Below are 17,158 nucleotides of genomic sequence, written 5' to 3' on the forward strand. Positions count from 1 at the left end.
GTGATTAGAGTTTTTGGTTCTTTGTTGAGATTTCTTTCAGTCTCTATGACAAACAGATTTTTAAGTCTTTCTTAAAAGAGTAAAATTTTCAAGAGCCAGATGTTTCAGGGTCTGGAGTTGCGGTGTAGTCCTTGAACTGGCCCTCAGCAAGATCACACTGAAGCTACTCCAACAGCTAAAGACCACTGAAGACGACATGCTCCAGAAAAGACAGTAGTAAGACTAGCACTGATGACCTCTACTTAATTCTGCAGCCATTTTCACCGGAGACCTCAAGCAATTCCTTTGTGATGGCCAAAAAGAAGAAGAAAAACAAAACGAAATGGAAAAACACTCCATTTTATCCTAAGCACCCATCTTCAGACCCATTAGCCTTTTGTCTTACCCGGAAGGTAAGTTCCCAGTAACCCTCACTTGTGACATCACCCAGAAATGTACAGCATTACTGTATGACTAACGGCTTTTTGGACTTCTTTAACTAAGTAGACAGATACCCAAAGATTGTTTTGAGTAGCCTTAACTGCATAAACTTGGCCGAACAGATCAGTTTTTTTTTCTTGCTTGCATAAATATTGAAGGTCTTCTTGCGATTTCACCTAAAAAAATAATAAATAAACATTTTAATTATAATTGGATTGAGTCTGTGGTCTTTTCCCAGGGGTCAAGAACTTCTTAACACCCTCTTGGCCCACAAGAGGTCTGTGATTGGTACAATCCCTGTGAGGTGTCGTGCTGTGATTTGTACAGATACACTGTCATTTACCTGCAGGTCTGCTGTGATTAGTCATCCTTTCTGGATGCTTTAAGTAGGTTGTTGAGCTTACTTTTGAACCACTGGGAGACAGTCTTTTGTATGGTTCCCTAGTGTTGCAACATTGGGCACAGTGGTTTCCTCTGTATTGTCTTTTCCTGCCAACATTTTTATCTTCATCATGACTGGAGTTAAATAAGTTGTAAGAGGAACAAAGGAAGAGATGTCACAACAACAAAGTTTCTACAGTGTGCAGAGAAAGAAACAGTAAAACCTGGGTAGGCTCAACAGAGGCCACCCAGGCACCACCCAGAAATAGACCACCTGAGAGGAAAGTACCTAACATTCGAAAGGAAATACCTAACATTTCAACCCTTGTAGATAGGAACACCTGATGCCCCTTAGCCCAGCACACACCCATCTCCTTTCACAAGGACACCCTCAGGCAAATGTCAACCAACCAGGGATCCTGAACCTTAGAAATCTCTTACCCCAACCTCTGCTAAGATAAAAACCCCACCTCACTGAGCTTGAGACTCTGAGCATGCCAATGCACTGGACACACGGAGAGTCCAAGTTCCAACTTGGATAAACGCTCTTTGCTTTTACATACATGGCTCATTGTCTGTTGTGTGTTGTCTCTGTGATCTGGACAGAACACCTTGGTCATCAGAAGTCTTCCAGAATGCTGTTGAACTTTAGTGGGCAGGTATTTCAATGAGTGTAGGCCTGAAAAACGGAAACTGTCAGGGCTGGGGTTCTGACATCCTCAAATAGTGAGTTGTGTCATTTATCACTGTGGCTCTGACTGTCCCAACCATAGAGTCCAGTATAGGTCTCTCCAGTTCTGGAAAGCTCTGCATATTAGTGTTTGCAACTGTTTTGCACTGGCTCACTGCTGAGAATGTCAAAAGGCAGGACTTCTTAGAACTCATAGAATGAAGCCTCCAATCTAAGCACCTGGACACAAGTGCTTATGGTAAACTCCCAGGTAGCAGGAGATGGAACAGCTCTGCCCCTAGGCCTTCTGTCCTCCAGAACGGCTACCATTGGAAGATATTCTCTTAGTCCACCAATTTTTCAGTCCAAATAAAGATAAAGGACCCCAACAAACTGGTTTCCAATGATTGAGAACTCCAGATGAAACAAAGATTAGCAAGATCACATCTGATTTTGACCAGTTTTAAGTATCTATATCAATTGCCATCAAATACAGATATGTTGCAGGATATTTGATCACACTGTAAACCCTGAGATTGCATTATGTACTGGGAAACACTGTTTCCAGGTGTACGGATCAGCTCTAGCACATAACTTTCATCCAAGAGCTTTCTGTTTGAATATTGTAAGCAGGATTAAATAAAATCAACAATAGGTTAAGAGGCAGAGTGAGTAACCAACAAGTAACCAGTTGACAAGATAAAACCATAGAGTGTAAGAAGTCAAGAGGAAAGACAGAGAGACACACAGGAAGTAGAAGGGAGAGAGATCCAGTAGGAGGAGGTTTTGTTTGAGACAAAGTAGAAGAAAGGTCTTTGAGGAACAACAGCAGAAGAGGAAGCAGCTGGGTGCTTTCTCTGCCTCTCTAAGCTAGCAGGTTTTCATCCCAGCATCTGGCTCCTGAGTGTTTTTTGATAAAATACACCAATAGAGACTTAGTTTAAAAACAGCATTTGGTGTTCCAACACGTGGCACAACACATGGACAGAGAAAACATGCCAGTGGAGAACAAATTTATGAATCATCAGATTTGGTAAGATCCCTAGGAAGTCCTTAAAGAGAGAGTTAAGTGGTATTAAAAGGTAAACCTTTTATGTCAAATGTGCAAAGTGGACTGATAAGCTAGTGAAAGAACAGGGTAAACTCCATTTTTAAAAAGAACTTCATTTTAGACAGAACCTAACTAGGAGGGGTGAATGTAGCCCAGTGAAGTCATAGACATTCCCCCCCAAAATGTGCCTGTTCTGGTCAAAGTGACCCACCAGGGTACCCTAAAAAACATCTGTTTACATCTGCTTGCTTCAAATGTTCTTGTGGATACCTGATTAATCACTGTTTTGAAATTTCCCTATACCCCAACCAACAAATTCAAAAGTTGTATACTTTTACCCAGTCCCCAAATTCCAAGACTTGTGCCACCCTGCTTGCAGTTTTCCCTTTAAAATCCCTTACCCTGAAGCTTGGGGCGTGCTCTCCTACCCACCGTGGTCATATGATGGATTGTGGTCCCAGTTAGCTAACTTGTAATCAATAAATCCCAGTGTGTTTACATCACATATCAGCTCAGTGGTGGTCTTGTTTGGGAGTCCCATAACACAGGTACAACAATAGAAGTCTTAGAAAGACTTATAAATGAAAATAAAAATAGTAAGACACAGAGAGAGGAATTTAGACAAGAACCTACAGCACTACCCACATGATGAAACTGAAGACGATCGGCCCAATATTGTTAAGAAACGAATATAAGTTTATCCAGCTGCTATGCAAGAATACCAGGAGATGATAGGTACCCTCAAGTTATCAAGAAGTTAAACTAAATCCTATAAAAATTAGATTTGAGGAGATTTAAGGAATCAATCATTTCATATAGGATGCATTCACCCAATGTAAAGCAGATATTAAATTCAGAACAGAATTTTCCCCCAACATATTTGGCATATTTGGCAACAACAATATGCGAAGCTGATCCTCAGTTATAATGTGGAAAGCGTAAACTAGGTCCAAGAGTAAACAACAAAATACGGCTAGAGAGATTAATATTTCCAAAGATCAGTTTCTACATGAATACCAGTATGCTGAATAGCAAATGCAGCTTGAATTTGATGACATACCTTCATACCATATAGTTTAACAGATTTAAGTGCTTGGGACAACATTGAAAAGTCAGGAAAGGGACTAAAATTATACACTGCCCCAAAGAAACCTTCGCTTATTTTTTTTTTTTTTGCAAAGATTGACTTCAAATGTAGAATAGTATCTACATAGAATAGTATCAGATGTAGAAAATAGAAAAATATTAATCAAATCTTTGGCTTTTGAAAATGCTAATTCAGAATGCAAAAGGGTGATCAGTCCTTCACAGTCAAGATCAGCACCAATAGTTGAATGGATTGAAAATACATCTGATATTGGATCTCATGCTTATGATGCTACTCTGAAAGAAGAAATAAATTCTAAAAGTTTTAAGAAAAATCAAAATGTCAGGTATTTCAATTTTGTGGTAAGCAATGACATTTGAAAAGGGATTGTAGACAAGGCATTCCTAGAAACACTGGGTTTTCTAAAAATAGTCAAAACACAAGGCCCCAGCTTTCTGCAGCAGGTGTGGCAAAGGCCAGTATTGGACTTATTAATGCAGATGAACAAAGAACAGGCAAGGTAATCCTTTGTCGTTGGGAAATGCCCTATGGGTTTCCTGTGGACCCCGATATCAGATTAGATTCAGTTGTTTCCTGTCATCATTGGAGAAGCTCATTCACACAGAAATTAAAAGATTGAATGCCTGTTAAAAATGAAACTGCTCTGGATGTAATAAAGGACTGAACAGTTTAAGAATATGAAACAAAATAAAAACAGGAGAGACCAGAAAACAAGTATTTTGGCAAACTTTTGTAGAATAATCTTTTTGTACACTGTAAAGAATTGTCATTGAGATTGGTTTAATAAAAAAAATTAGTTTTTTAATAAAAAAACTAAACAGTCAATAGTTAGACAGGATTTTGGGAGGAGAAAGAATGTTGGAAGAATAAGGCAGAGTATCCAGTGGATGAGACCCCTCCCATGCAAACATGCAAGAAAACATGCAATAAAAGAGATTAAAGTCACAAGTCATGTAGCAGAATTCAAATGAATAGAAATAGGTTAATTTAATTTATAAGAGCTACTTAGAAACAAGCCTAAACTAGCAGCTGAACTTTCATAATTAATATGAAGTCTTCCTGTGGTTACTTGGGAGGTGGTAGGCAGGACAGAGAAAAATCCACTTTCAGCAAACTGCTATAAATTATCTATTACCAAAGCTAAAATTGCAAACAAATCACATTAAAATTGAAGGCTTAGTAAACACATATGCAAATGTAACAATAATTTCAACAAAATCTTGTCTTTAAGATTGGTCTTCTTAGCTAGTTCCAGGACAGGCTCTAGTAACTACAGGGAAACCCTGTCTCGAAAAAACCAAAAAAAAAAAAAAAAAAAAAAAAAAAAAAGATTGGTCTTCTTAAGAGGTAAATATTCAACTTCTAGGGATTGGAACTTTATCGCAGATAAAACAAAGTGAAAAATGGGTTGAGTGTTTAGGGCCAAAAGGACAAATAGGAAAATTAAAGTCATAGATATAAATGTTTGATAAAATAAAGAGAACAAAATTCCCAAAGGTTGTTGGAGATTTCAAATTGAACATGAAAAGAGAAAAGAAGGAGGTTCTATCAATTATCTAGGATATAAGATAGGTTTACAGAAAACTCAACCACAGAAAATACAAATCAGAAGAGAACAATTACAAACGCATAAGAATTTTAAATTTTGCTGTGTGGTATTAAATGAATATGACCCACAACTGAATTAACTACTCAGAGTTAAGTAACTTATTTCAAACATTACAAGGTGATAACAATTTAAATTGTTCAAGAAAATTTTCAGCTAAGGCTGAAAAAAAATGACTCTGGTAGAAAAGAAATTAATTACAGGATGCATATGTGTATTGTTTGTATCCAAAACTTTATAGTATTTTAGGGTTTTTTGTCTTTTACTGGTCCCACAGGAAATCCTATGCAGAGAGAAGATAATAACTCAGAATGGATATTTATTGCATGCAAACAGAATAAAAAAATCAAAGACATATGTAGAAAGTTTTCTAAACTGATTCTGAAAGGAAAAATTAGACTTCATCAATTTGAAGGAGTATACCCAGAAGAAATTGTGGTACTTTTTATTAATGTTGAAATTGCTTCATTGTGGGCAGAAAATGAACATTGGCAAAGAAGAGCTTGCAATAATTTTGAAGGAGAGATTAGTAGAAAATATCCTGAAAGCAAGAGACTTCAGTTTATAAAAAAGAATTAACTGGATTGTTCCTTACATAGTAAGTGAGACACCAATTTCTTAAACCCCTACATTCCATATTGATGGAAATTAATCATCTAAAGGAAGGTTATAACCAGGAAAAATAAGTTAAGTTGCTTACGGGCCTTATGATTCAGATAAAAAAATCAGAGCTACATGCCATTCTTATCGTATTAGTAGATTTTCCTAAATTTCTTAATAGTTACTGACTTTTAAAATGCAGAAAGAGTTGTTTTACATATTAAAACTGCTAAAATTATTATGGATGATTTATAATTAACTTCACTATTCTTCAATTACAAGTAATCAGAAATAGAAACCATCTATTGCAATAACACATATCAGATTTCCTAGGGTCTACCAGGCCCTCTAGCACAAGATAATGATGAGATCAATCAGCTATTAATAGGAAATGTGTTAGAAGACTCAGAATTTCATAAAGGTTTGAAGAAAGAAATTTCTATCACTTGATAACAAGCCAAGGAAATTAGAAGAAATGTCCTATTTTTTCTTTGAATAATCAAATTCCAATACCTTTACGAAGTAATCAAAAAGGTACCCAAAGAAATGAAATTTGACAAATGGATGTCTTTCACTTTACAGAGTTTTGAAAATTAAAGTATGTGGACCATACCATAGAAACATATTCTGAATTTCATTGAGCAAATACTTTAAGTTCTGAAAAGGCTGATTCTATAATTAAACATTTATGAGAAGTTATGGTTATTATGGATATACCTGTATAAATTAATACTGATAATGCTCCAGCATACATCTCTAGTAAAATGAAACAGTTTTTTGCATATTACAACATGAAGCATAATACAGGTATGCCCCTCAGTTCTACATGACAAGTGGTTATACAAAGATCTAATCATACTGTAAAGACATCCTTAATAAACAGAAAGGGGTAATAAAGACCTCCAGAGATATCTTCCACAGTACTTTACTAAATCTAAATTTTTAAAATGCTAATGAGAAAGGAACAACAACTGCAAGAGACACTGGATAGTAGACATAAACTGCTGAATTAACTCATCCAGTATATTTTATAGAAACCAGGATATGTGTTCCATTGAGGAAGTGGGTTTGCTTTTGTGTCCACAGAAGAAAAGTTGAGGGGGTCTATACCTTCCCACACAGAAGAAATAGCTCATTTGCCTGTTACCCACATGCCTAAACCACATACCTATCCCCTAAAAGAAGCACCATTACACAGTGCGGACCAATTGAATGGTCACAGCATTTTGGATATGGTTTACTCTTACTGAGGAAGATATTACCAGATCAGAATAATGCACTGAAGTAATAGCAGCACTACTGGCTATAGGATAAACATAACAAATACAAAAGGAAATTTATGTCTTCTGTGGTTCATGGTGTACATGCAACGGTATATGTATATGGTTTTCAAAATGGAAAATCACTATCTGGCAGGTAAATGGCAAAGATATCTGATCATGGGATGCATGAATGGAAATGACAATACCTACCAAAACTTAGCAAAGGCTTCAAATGTATGGCTTCAAATTTTATGTAGCTTATGTAGGCAAAAAAGACAAAATGTCTGAAAATAATAAAATAGTGGGCAAATTGGCATCATGCTTAATTAAAACTAGATTTTAAAATTTGCCAGGAAACAAGTTCAGAATAAATCAGCAAGAATGATAAATTACATTTAAAATGATATATTATTAAATTTTTTCTGATACAATCAGCTTTAATAAAGGAAGGAAGTGGGACACACAGAGCCAAGGTTCCAGCAAAGAGCAGAGAACCAGAAGGGAGGGGCTTACCAAAACCCAGTTCTTTTAAAGGTACCCCCCCCCCCCCGCCCTGGAGCGGCCACACCCCTCAGACAAGGGATTGGTCAGCCTCCCCAACATCTCCCCCTTTTGTCTAAATAAGACAGATTCAAAACCAAATACAACTATATACAATGGGAACAGATCATATAAAATTACAAGAAGCAAACAATATTAAGCAAGGAACATATAACAGAAGTTTTACTAAGCATTCTACTTCAAGGAGTCTAAATAATGTAGAGGGTAGCTACAATTATCTAATCTTCAACCCCATCAAAGATCTGAGAAGGGAAGTAATATTACTTAAGTAACCAGGAAATACAAACAACAAACTTCCAAAATGTGCAACAGATGACAGAGACAACTGACTACCTGGGCAATCACACAAAGTCTCTTTAGCAATGTTGAGGCAATTAACTTTGGCTAAGGCCTAACACAACCTGACGTACCATTTTCCAAAGGCAAGGAACCTTTAGTATAACTATCCTATCCTGTCTTGGCAAGATAAGACAATATATTACATTTTAAAATGATAGATTACATTTAAAAATAAATACACTTTAACCTTGGATTTATATACATAAAGAAAAAGAGGAATATTGGTATATTTCAAAAAAATTTAATTAAAAGATAATACTTTTTTCTGTTGCCCCAAAGCATATTTCCCTAGGAAAGATATAACCTACCAAGAAAAGAACCTCCTGCCCAAAGTTTGAGCTGGGGCAGGGTTTTGCTTTTATCTTTTCAGGCACATATAAGCATCCAACTAAAGAATCCAGAGACCATTGGACAAATGAAAAACATTTGAAAAAGAATGGACATATCATCAAGAAGAACATGTCCCAAGAAAAAGAGGAAATTGCCCTAACAGTAACCTTTGAGGTCTCCCAGATGATGGGACCCTGCAATGACATATCCACCTGGATTGTGGTAATACCACCAAGCTGACAAACATCAACCCAAGATTAGCTTCAGACTAAGAGTTGCTTAGGACATTCAAACAGCTGAGTTCATATGAGACAGACACAAACATTCTATAGAACTTTGAAGTTAGATATAATCCTGAAACTGCCAATGCAACATAGTTGTACATTTTGCAAAGCTTGTCAGAAAAAGTTTCATTATTGAAAATTGTTTCACTGTGTTAGAGTTAAAATCTTTTCTTTTCATTTGGACAAAAGTAAGAAATGTTGCAAGATTTTTGATTGCACTGTAAACCCCAAAGTTACATTATTTGCTGGAAAAAATTTGTTTCTAGTGCAATGGCTCAGCTCTAGCAAATATCTTTAATCCAAGAACTTTCTTGTTGTAGGAGGCCTTTTGTTTGTTCCCAGCTGCTCAGCCCTGAAACCATATTATTTAAGTCATTTATTGGCCAATCACTTAATTGTATTTCTAGCTAGCTCTTATATCTAGTATTAACCCAATTCTAATATTTTATATTTTACCACAGGTTTGAGCATGTCCATCTCTGGTGGTATCTCCAAGGCTTCTCCCTGACTCTGTGCCCTTTCTCCCAGCATTCAGTTTAGTTTCCCCACCTTGCTCTACTCTACCCTATCACAGGCCTAAGACATTTTCTTTATTAACCAGTGGTATTCACAGTATACAGAGGGATATCCCACATCACTTTCTGCTTGAATAATATAAACAGTATTAAATAAAATCAATCATAGGTACAAAGGAAGAACAAGCAACCAATCGACAGGAAAAAAAAATCATAGAATGTAAGAGGAAGTCAGGAAGAAAGAGAAACTCACAAGAAGTTGAATGTGGAGAGAGTTTGTGTTAGAAATGGAATAGCAGAAAGCTCTTTTTCTGAGATGATAGAGGAGGAGGAAGCAGCTGGGAGCTTTCTCTGCCTTTCTGAGCTAGCAGATTTTCATTACTGTATTTGGCTCCTGAGTGTTTATTGACAAAAGAGAATGATAGAGACTTAGTTAAAAACAATAGATTCTTCTTTTCTAATGGGAGTTGAAAGATGCAGTAGTCTATGGGCAGAGTAACAAGACATTACAAGTTTAGTTTAATTCTATGTCCTTATAGCAGCATAATAGTAGGTGGTGCTCGCCGGGTGGTGGTGGCGCACGCCTTTAATCCCAGCACTCGGGAGGCAGAGGCAGGCGGATCTCTGTGAGTTCGAGACCAGCCTGGTCTACAAGAGCTAGTTCCAGGACAGGCTCCAAAGCCACAGAGAAACCCTGTATCGAAAAACCAAAAAAAAAAAAATAGTAGGTGGTGCTCAAAGGCCCGTGAGCTATTTCGTCACAGGTTATTGACCCAATAATTATGACATGTATTGGTTTCATGTTGTGGAGTGGGATTTAAATCTCATAAGAGAGTGGTTGGTTACCACCATGATATTTTGCCAATGTCTTAGGATTTTTATTGCTGTGAAGAGATATAATGACCACTGATGTGGGTTTCCCCTCTCCATGCTGTGAATATGTTTTATTACCATTGGTTAATAATAAAGAATTTGCTTTGGCTGATGTCAGGACAGAATATACCTAAGTGGGAAAACTAAACTAAATGCAGGGAGAAAGAAGGTGGGGTGAGGCAGATGTCATTTAGAAATAAGATATGAGGTAACAAACCACAAGGCTCATGGTAAAATATAAAATAATAGAAATGGGTTAATTTAAGATGTAATAGCTAGCTAGGAATACACCTGAGTCATTGGCCAAACAATATTGTAATTATTATAAATTTTGTGTGCTTATTCAGGCCTGGGTGTCCCAGAAATGAGAGCACAGTCTCTGTTTCAGACCACAACAACTCTTATAAAGAAAATATTTAGTTGGGGTGGCTCACGTACAGTTTCAGAAGTTCAGTCCATTATCATCATGATGAGGAACATGGAGGCATGCATACAGATGTGGTGCTGGCTACATTTTGACCAGAAGGTAGCAAGAAGTTGACTGACACACTAAGGTATCCTGAACATAGATAACCTCGACCATCCCAGCAATGACACATTCCTCCAACAAAGCCACACCTACTAATAGTGACACCCCTATGAGATTGTGGAGGCCAATTACATTTAAAACTACCACAGCTAGTATTACATCAGAGGTCTTTTTCCCCCAGGACAGCTGAGCTGTAATATGAACTCACAGTGGTTATATCAGCATGCACAAGACTTGTACAAACTTTTAAACATCAAATTAATTTAATTAATTTAAATATTTTAATTAATTTAATCATTTAATTAAATGTTATATCTCCAGATACAAATCAGAGGTAGACAGAAAGTACTACCCACTACCCTCAGCTGAGGAACAATAGGATTGATAGGTTCTAGGAGAAAGAGGGGAAGGTTCCTTCAAGAGTGTAGCCCCTGGTAAGTGGACAACAATGGAAGTCCTCGTGTCCAAGAATATATGAGAAACATGAACTGAATTTGATGGGTATCAAAAAAATAATGAGAAGATGCAAAATTGAAAGGATAAGGAAGAGGAGTGGTGTTTGAATGAGTTGGGAAAAGAATGAATAGGATCAAAACACACTGCATGACATTTTCTACTAATAATGTTTTCATAGAAAACATCTAGTCTCAGTTGATATTTTTCTAAACCTTTTTGAAAATATTCTGCTAAATTATGAATGTCAGTGAACAAAAGACCTCCTGCCTGTCTTCATATAATGCAGGCTCATTGAGAATGACAGTGTAATCACACTAAACTATAATACTGTAATATATACCCCAAATGACAGTATATGATATATAGAACTCAATTTGCAGTGGCTGCTTTCAGCGGGGACCACACTGTATGCCTTTCAGTTGAGCTTGGGCACTTAACTGATGCAGTTGCTCTACCCTGTAGCCTTGTCAGGAAGTCATCTCAATGTGGGCTGCGCTGTGGTGTGTGATACATCTCATTGCCAGTTTCCAGCTGACATTTATGAGCAATGAACTGGCTCATTTGATTTTTCATTCTTTGTGCTCAGGTGTTTATCCCAAAGTGTACATCCTGCATGTATTAGTATCCAATGCATTCTCTCAGAGCTCTCAAGAGGTCCAGAATTTAACTAACCAAGGAAAGAAATAGTGACAGAGGAGGAAGGGAGGAATCATTATTCTGAATGCTTGTTTTAATATTTTGTTCTTCATTTTTCTTCATGGAATTCTGATTTTCCAAGATAGCTAGGCATAAAATTAGGGAGCTGTTTGCTACCCGAACATTCCCGTCTATAAGCATCCATGCCAATATCTAGGAAAGATCAAAATATAAATCATTCTGAATCTGAGAATCAAATTAATGTTTTTAAATTATTAAAACAAAACTGTTTTCCAATGTGTCTCAAAATCTAACTCTGACCACTTGAATTAAAAAAAAAGGTGGGAGATATGGAAAGTATAGTAGATCCCTATATTTCAAAATTTCTGAGACACGACTTTCAAGAGTAGTAACACAGACCATGAATAAGTAAAAACATTATTTTTATTATATAACAGATCAAGAATAATTTTCTTTCCTCACCACCTGCATCTGGATTCTATCTTTTCTCTTTTCTCAAAATCTTTTATGCTCCATAACTATGACTAAACAACCTTTTTTTTTTTCTTTTTTCAATACAGGGTTTTTTCTGTGTAACAGCCCAGGCTGTCCTGGAACTCTCTTGGTAGACCAGGCTGGCCTTGAACTCATAGAGACCTGCCTACTTCTGCCTCCCGATTTCTGGGATTAAAGGCTTGCACTATCACTGCCTGGGTACAGAAAATCTTTATAATACTTTGGCTACATGTTTTCCTACTCTACTCCCTGTCCTTTATGCATTAACCTAAAACTGAAACGTCTAAATTCCATTAGACAAACTTTTCTAATTCAGATCTAGCTTGAAATAACAAACCACAAACAAACACTTCTTTTTTCCAAAAATCCCCAGTCCTCAGTAGTAATAACAGTAAGCAACCAAGCCACCTAAAGACTGTTGTGCTCATTAAAGATAACATATTATAGTAGACCATTATAGTGTAAAGACACCATCAAATCTATAATACGAATGAGGAGCATTTTCCCTAGGAAAAACACTACTTTGCTTTTGCAATTTAAAAATATATATTTTAAGCACATTACTATTTAAAATACAATTTATAATAAATAAATACAGATTTTCCAAAATTGGTTTCTGAATTCTTATGAATATTCATGTATCAATCATTCATTTATTATTTAACTTACAGTTTGTTCCAAGCATTAAATATTTTAAAAAACATTTAAAGAACATTTTACAATAAATTTATATTAAATTGATCAAGTTGATATGTATAGCGGGAATACTGGGAATATATAACAATGTTCAATTTATTTAAAATATCATGTTTCCAATTAAATAAGCTTTGTCAAAATACACTTAAAATTCTGGCCAGCTGATTGTATTTTGAATTTAGTCTATATTTAATAGGGGCTAAACCATTGAGTACCAAGTATGCACTAGATATCATGTTAGCAAATATTAAATAACTATCTTGTTTTATTTAAACAAAACACCATTATTATTATTATTTTATAACTAAGAAAACGGGATACAAAAAATTTTTTTTAAAACACACATGATTAATAGCATTGAAGAAAATTGAACCCTGGTGGTATAAGCAAACATAGATATCTGTTGCTTTGTTATTATATTTGCCTAAGTAAATATGCATATTTCTTGATTCTAGCTTAATGTTTCAATCTGCTGTTCCTGGGATAATAATGCATAACTAGTAACAATAAAATCACAGTGGCATACTGCAAGTAAACATTTCTCTTTCATGTATGCTTGCTTAAAATGTTGCCAGCTAACTCAGATTCAACTTCTCTGTAGTTTATTCTAGGCCAGCTACTTAGTTCGTTTATACCAGGTAACTTCTTATATTCTTCAAGGATCAGAGTACTAAAGGGATCAGTAAAGGAATCAGGTTCCTTTCAAAGCTAATGACAAGTAGAAGGCTAGTGGAGAACAGGCTTAGAGAGAAGCAATCTATCTCTCTCACTCTTTTTTTGTAATAAAGAAAGTTACAATTTAACCTAAAGGAGAAGTCTCAGCTGATGCTGTTGATGTGCTTGTTTGGTGGTAGTTGATACACTCAACATGAATGTATTTAATTTTTGAGAAATCTGGGAATGTTGAACAGACATGTTTGGGTTCCAACACAGCTATGTTCATGTCAGTAGGATAAACATAAATCTGGTATCAACAAACATTCCATTTTCATCTGAATCACACATAGGAAGAAAGTTTAATAATTATTCTCTAAAGTCAAAATATCCATGCTTGTCTATTAAGGGTGAGGTTCAAAGTTAATGATCATTTATTACTGCATCTGAAGGCAAGGACTCATCTCACATTTTCATACTATTGTTTTGGAATGTTTTAAATTTTATTCTTTAACAAAGCCATACATTCTCTCTCTCTCTCTCTCTCTCTCTCTCTCTCTCTCTCTCTCTCTCTCTCTCTCTCTCTCTCTCTCTCTCTCTCTCTCTCTCTCTGTGTGTGTGTGTGTGTGTATGCAAGAGAGAGGGGGGTATTGGATACTCTCTGTTACTGCAGTTTTATCTTGAATTCCTTGGTTTGAACATTCTATTAGCCTAATCCCCTAAGGTTCTGTGTTCTTTTCATATTCTCTTTTCTGGACTGTTGAAATGTATCATATCTAGATGGAAGCATACCAATGCAATGTCCCCATACTCTGGTTTTTATTCTTTCTACCTCCTCTTTGATCTTTATTGAGTTTGGAGGGCGTTACACAGATTTCCTTTTTGGAACAGTTACTTCTTCTCAGCACTTTGACCTGCATTATGATTCCGTGCCTTAATGGTCGCCAAGAAGCAAACAGAAGTTTCCCTGAGCAATAATGAGAGCAGTCCATTGTTTTGTTCTTGTTTTTCCGGCTCTGCTATTCCTTCTCTGTAACTGGGAGGTCCTCTACATTTATTGAACAATAGGATTTCTACATAAGGTAAATAAACAACCGTCAAAAAGGCAAAAAATTAGTAGTCCACAAAAAGAAAACATGAAAATAACATAGAACCTTTGGGTAATGGTCCAACAGAATGTATCAAAAATAGACAGCAAAGGTATGCTAGAAATGTCACAGAAAGAATTGAGAACAGTAAGGAGGAAAGAGTTGCCAGTGAAACGGGCAGAGCAGAGCCAAGTAGGATTAGGAACAGTATCTACAAAAGGATGCAACAACACAAATGGGCTGTGATTCTTGTGATGAAAAACGACAGAACATCACAATTGTAGAGCAATTTGCAATATACAGGGCAAAGACCTTGAGTTAATAGGAATATGGCAAGCTGAAATCTAACCAGACAGAAATAATAGTTCTCTGTTTTTATAATGGGTGAAATCCACTGTGGAGTGAGGCAGCAAAATCTAATAGGGTTATCCACATGGGCCACAGACATTTGCAGAGGGCTAGTCAAGAGAACCAAAGATACACTTTACTGAAACTTATTACCTATTGCCAATAGAGCTCTTAAAAGAAATGGAGCTAAGAGATTGGCCAATTCAGTGAGAGTCTGAGCTCTTTAGAAAACAGCTCTATAGGAATTATGGTATTTATTTAGAGAATAAAATGATGTAAGGAAAATAAAAAGGATGATCTTCGTGCAACTGTAGAAGAAAATCATAGTTAAATACACACTGGAATGGTCAAGAGAGTAGAGGATAGGAAGTAAACCAGGCAGTTTTTGAAAATTGATGGATGGAAAACTGTGACTTGAAGCTTGCCAAAAGTCAGAGATTGTTGTGCTAGAGAAATGGAAAAGGATCCAGATTGACACATTCCAGACTCAGGTGTGATATACAAAATCAGAAAACCCTCCAAACAGAAATGAAGGAGTATGCTCTTTCCAAATCACAGACAGCAGAGACTTCAGTAGCATCGTGAAGATGTCACAGGAAGTCAAAAGATACCAGTTTTGAATTCCATATCCCATCAGGCTATCCTTGAAACTGGTGATGAACCTATTTTTTACCAGAATTTAGTATGAGAAACTTCCATTTCAGCCATTTACATGACAACAAATGCTAAAGAATGTATTTTTAAATAGTGTTTGAATAGATGGAAGCTTCAAGCTAACTGAAGATGAGGGCAGCAGCTGGCAACGGAGATGGTGTGTGGAGAGAAATACCTGCTTAACGTGCTTCTAAATGATTAGTAGAACTATAATTTTATAAAATAATATTGCCCTGCAACATTTAATGTATATCTAAGCAAAACATGGACATAACATACATGAAAAGGCCTCAGCCAATCTGTGAAATGCGTCTTATGAAGGGTGAAGTTTGAAATAAAAATCATTCACTGACTGACAAGATATTTGCATGTGCAATTACTCACATCCTTCTAAGGTTCTTACATTCATCACTTGTAAAGTGTAAAGGAATAAAGGACTCTGTAGCAGTTATATTTAATCACATATTTAGTTTTAAAATAAGCATATTTCATGTCAAAATTATTTTTAAAGGAAAATGGTGATATGATTTTATTAGTTTACATAAGAAGATGTAGAAAACTACTAAAACTACTAACTTTTTTTCAAGACAAGGTTTCTCTGTAGTTTTGGAGCCTGTCCTTGAACTAGTTCTTGTAGACCAGGCTGGCCTTGAACTCACAGAGATCCACATGCTTTGCCTCCCAAGTGCTGGAATTAAAGGTGTTCACCACCACCACCCGGCGAAAACTACTAATATTATAATTAAAACCTTATATAATAAAATACATAATTGTAGGAATCCTAAGTATTTTCACTGAATCTAAGTTTCAGATGCTTATTGCAGTTTCTTACTCATATGATATTTCTGAGCACATAAAACAAGAATCTTAGTAGGATATAAAAGATGTAAAAAAATTATCTGGAGTCCTGTTTTGCCACATTATGATTACAATTAATAATCAATTTGTTATTTGTACGAAAGAAGAGAAATAAAGAATTGACGCTGTACACACTCATAAAAAATGAAGTATCAAAAAAGGTATGTCAATTAGCTTAATTGTGGTAATCACAAAGTTTTCATATATAAAAAAATCATATAACATCAGATGGTAGTTGCTAACTTACTAATTTTATGTGTTAATTCTGTAACAGTAAAGCTGAAGAAATAAATGAATGTGTAACAGTGTAGAGACTCTCCAAATCAAACAGGACATTCTTGCATCAACTTACATAGAATGACTCTAGCAGAGTATTCTTACAAAGAACACCAGTGTCACATGAGTGAAATTTTAATGTTTCTAAATGTTGCTGCTCTGAAGATTTATAAATTCAAAGGTAAATTGCTTTGAGTGAGGAGATTTATACATGAATACTTGCTTCTGAAACAATTTTGAGGAGGCCAAATACAACTAGAATTTAATTTAGAATGTCGGAGAACTTGAATTGAGAAAAGTATGATGCTTATTCTGCAAAGCAAATGGAATGAACGTCCTGTCACACAGCACAGGGGAAGTGGCATTTCCAGGCATATGATATTATTGAAGAGTGATAGCGACAGAAGGGATGTTTCCGTCCAGGAAATATAATCTCTTTCTGAAAGA

This window comes from Arvicola amphibius, chromosome 8 (assembly GCF_903992535.2).
Source record: "Arvicola amphibius chromosome 8, mArvAmp1.2, whole genome shotgun sequence".
In the NCBI taxonomy this organism is placed as follows: Eukaryota; Metazoa; Chordata; class Mammalia; order Rodentia; family Cricetidae; genus Arvicola; species Arvicola amphibius.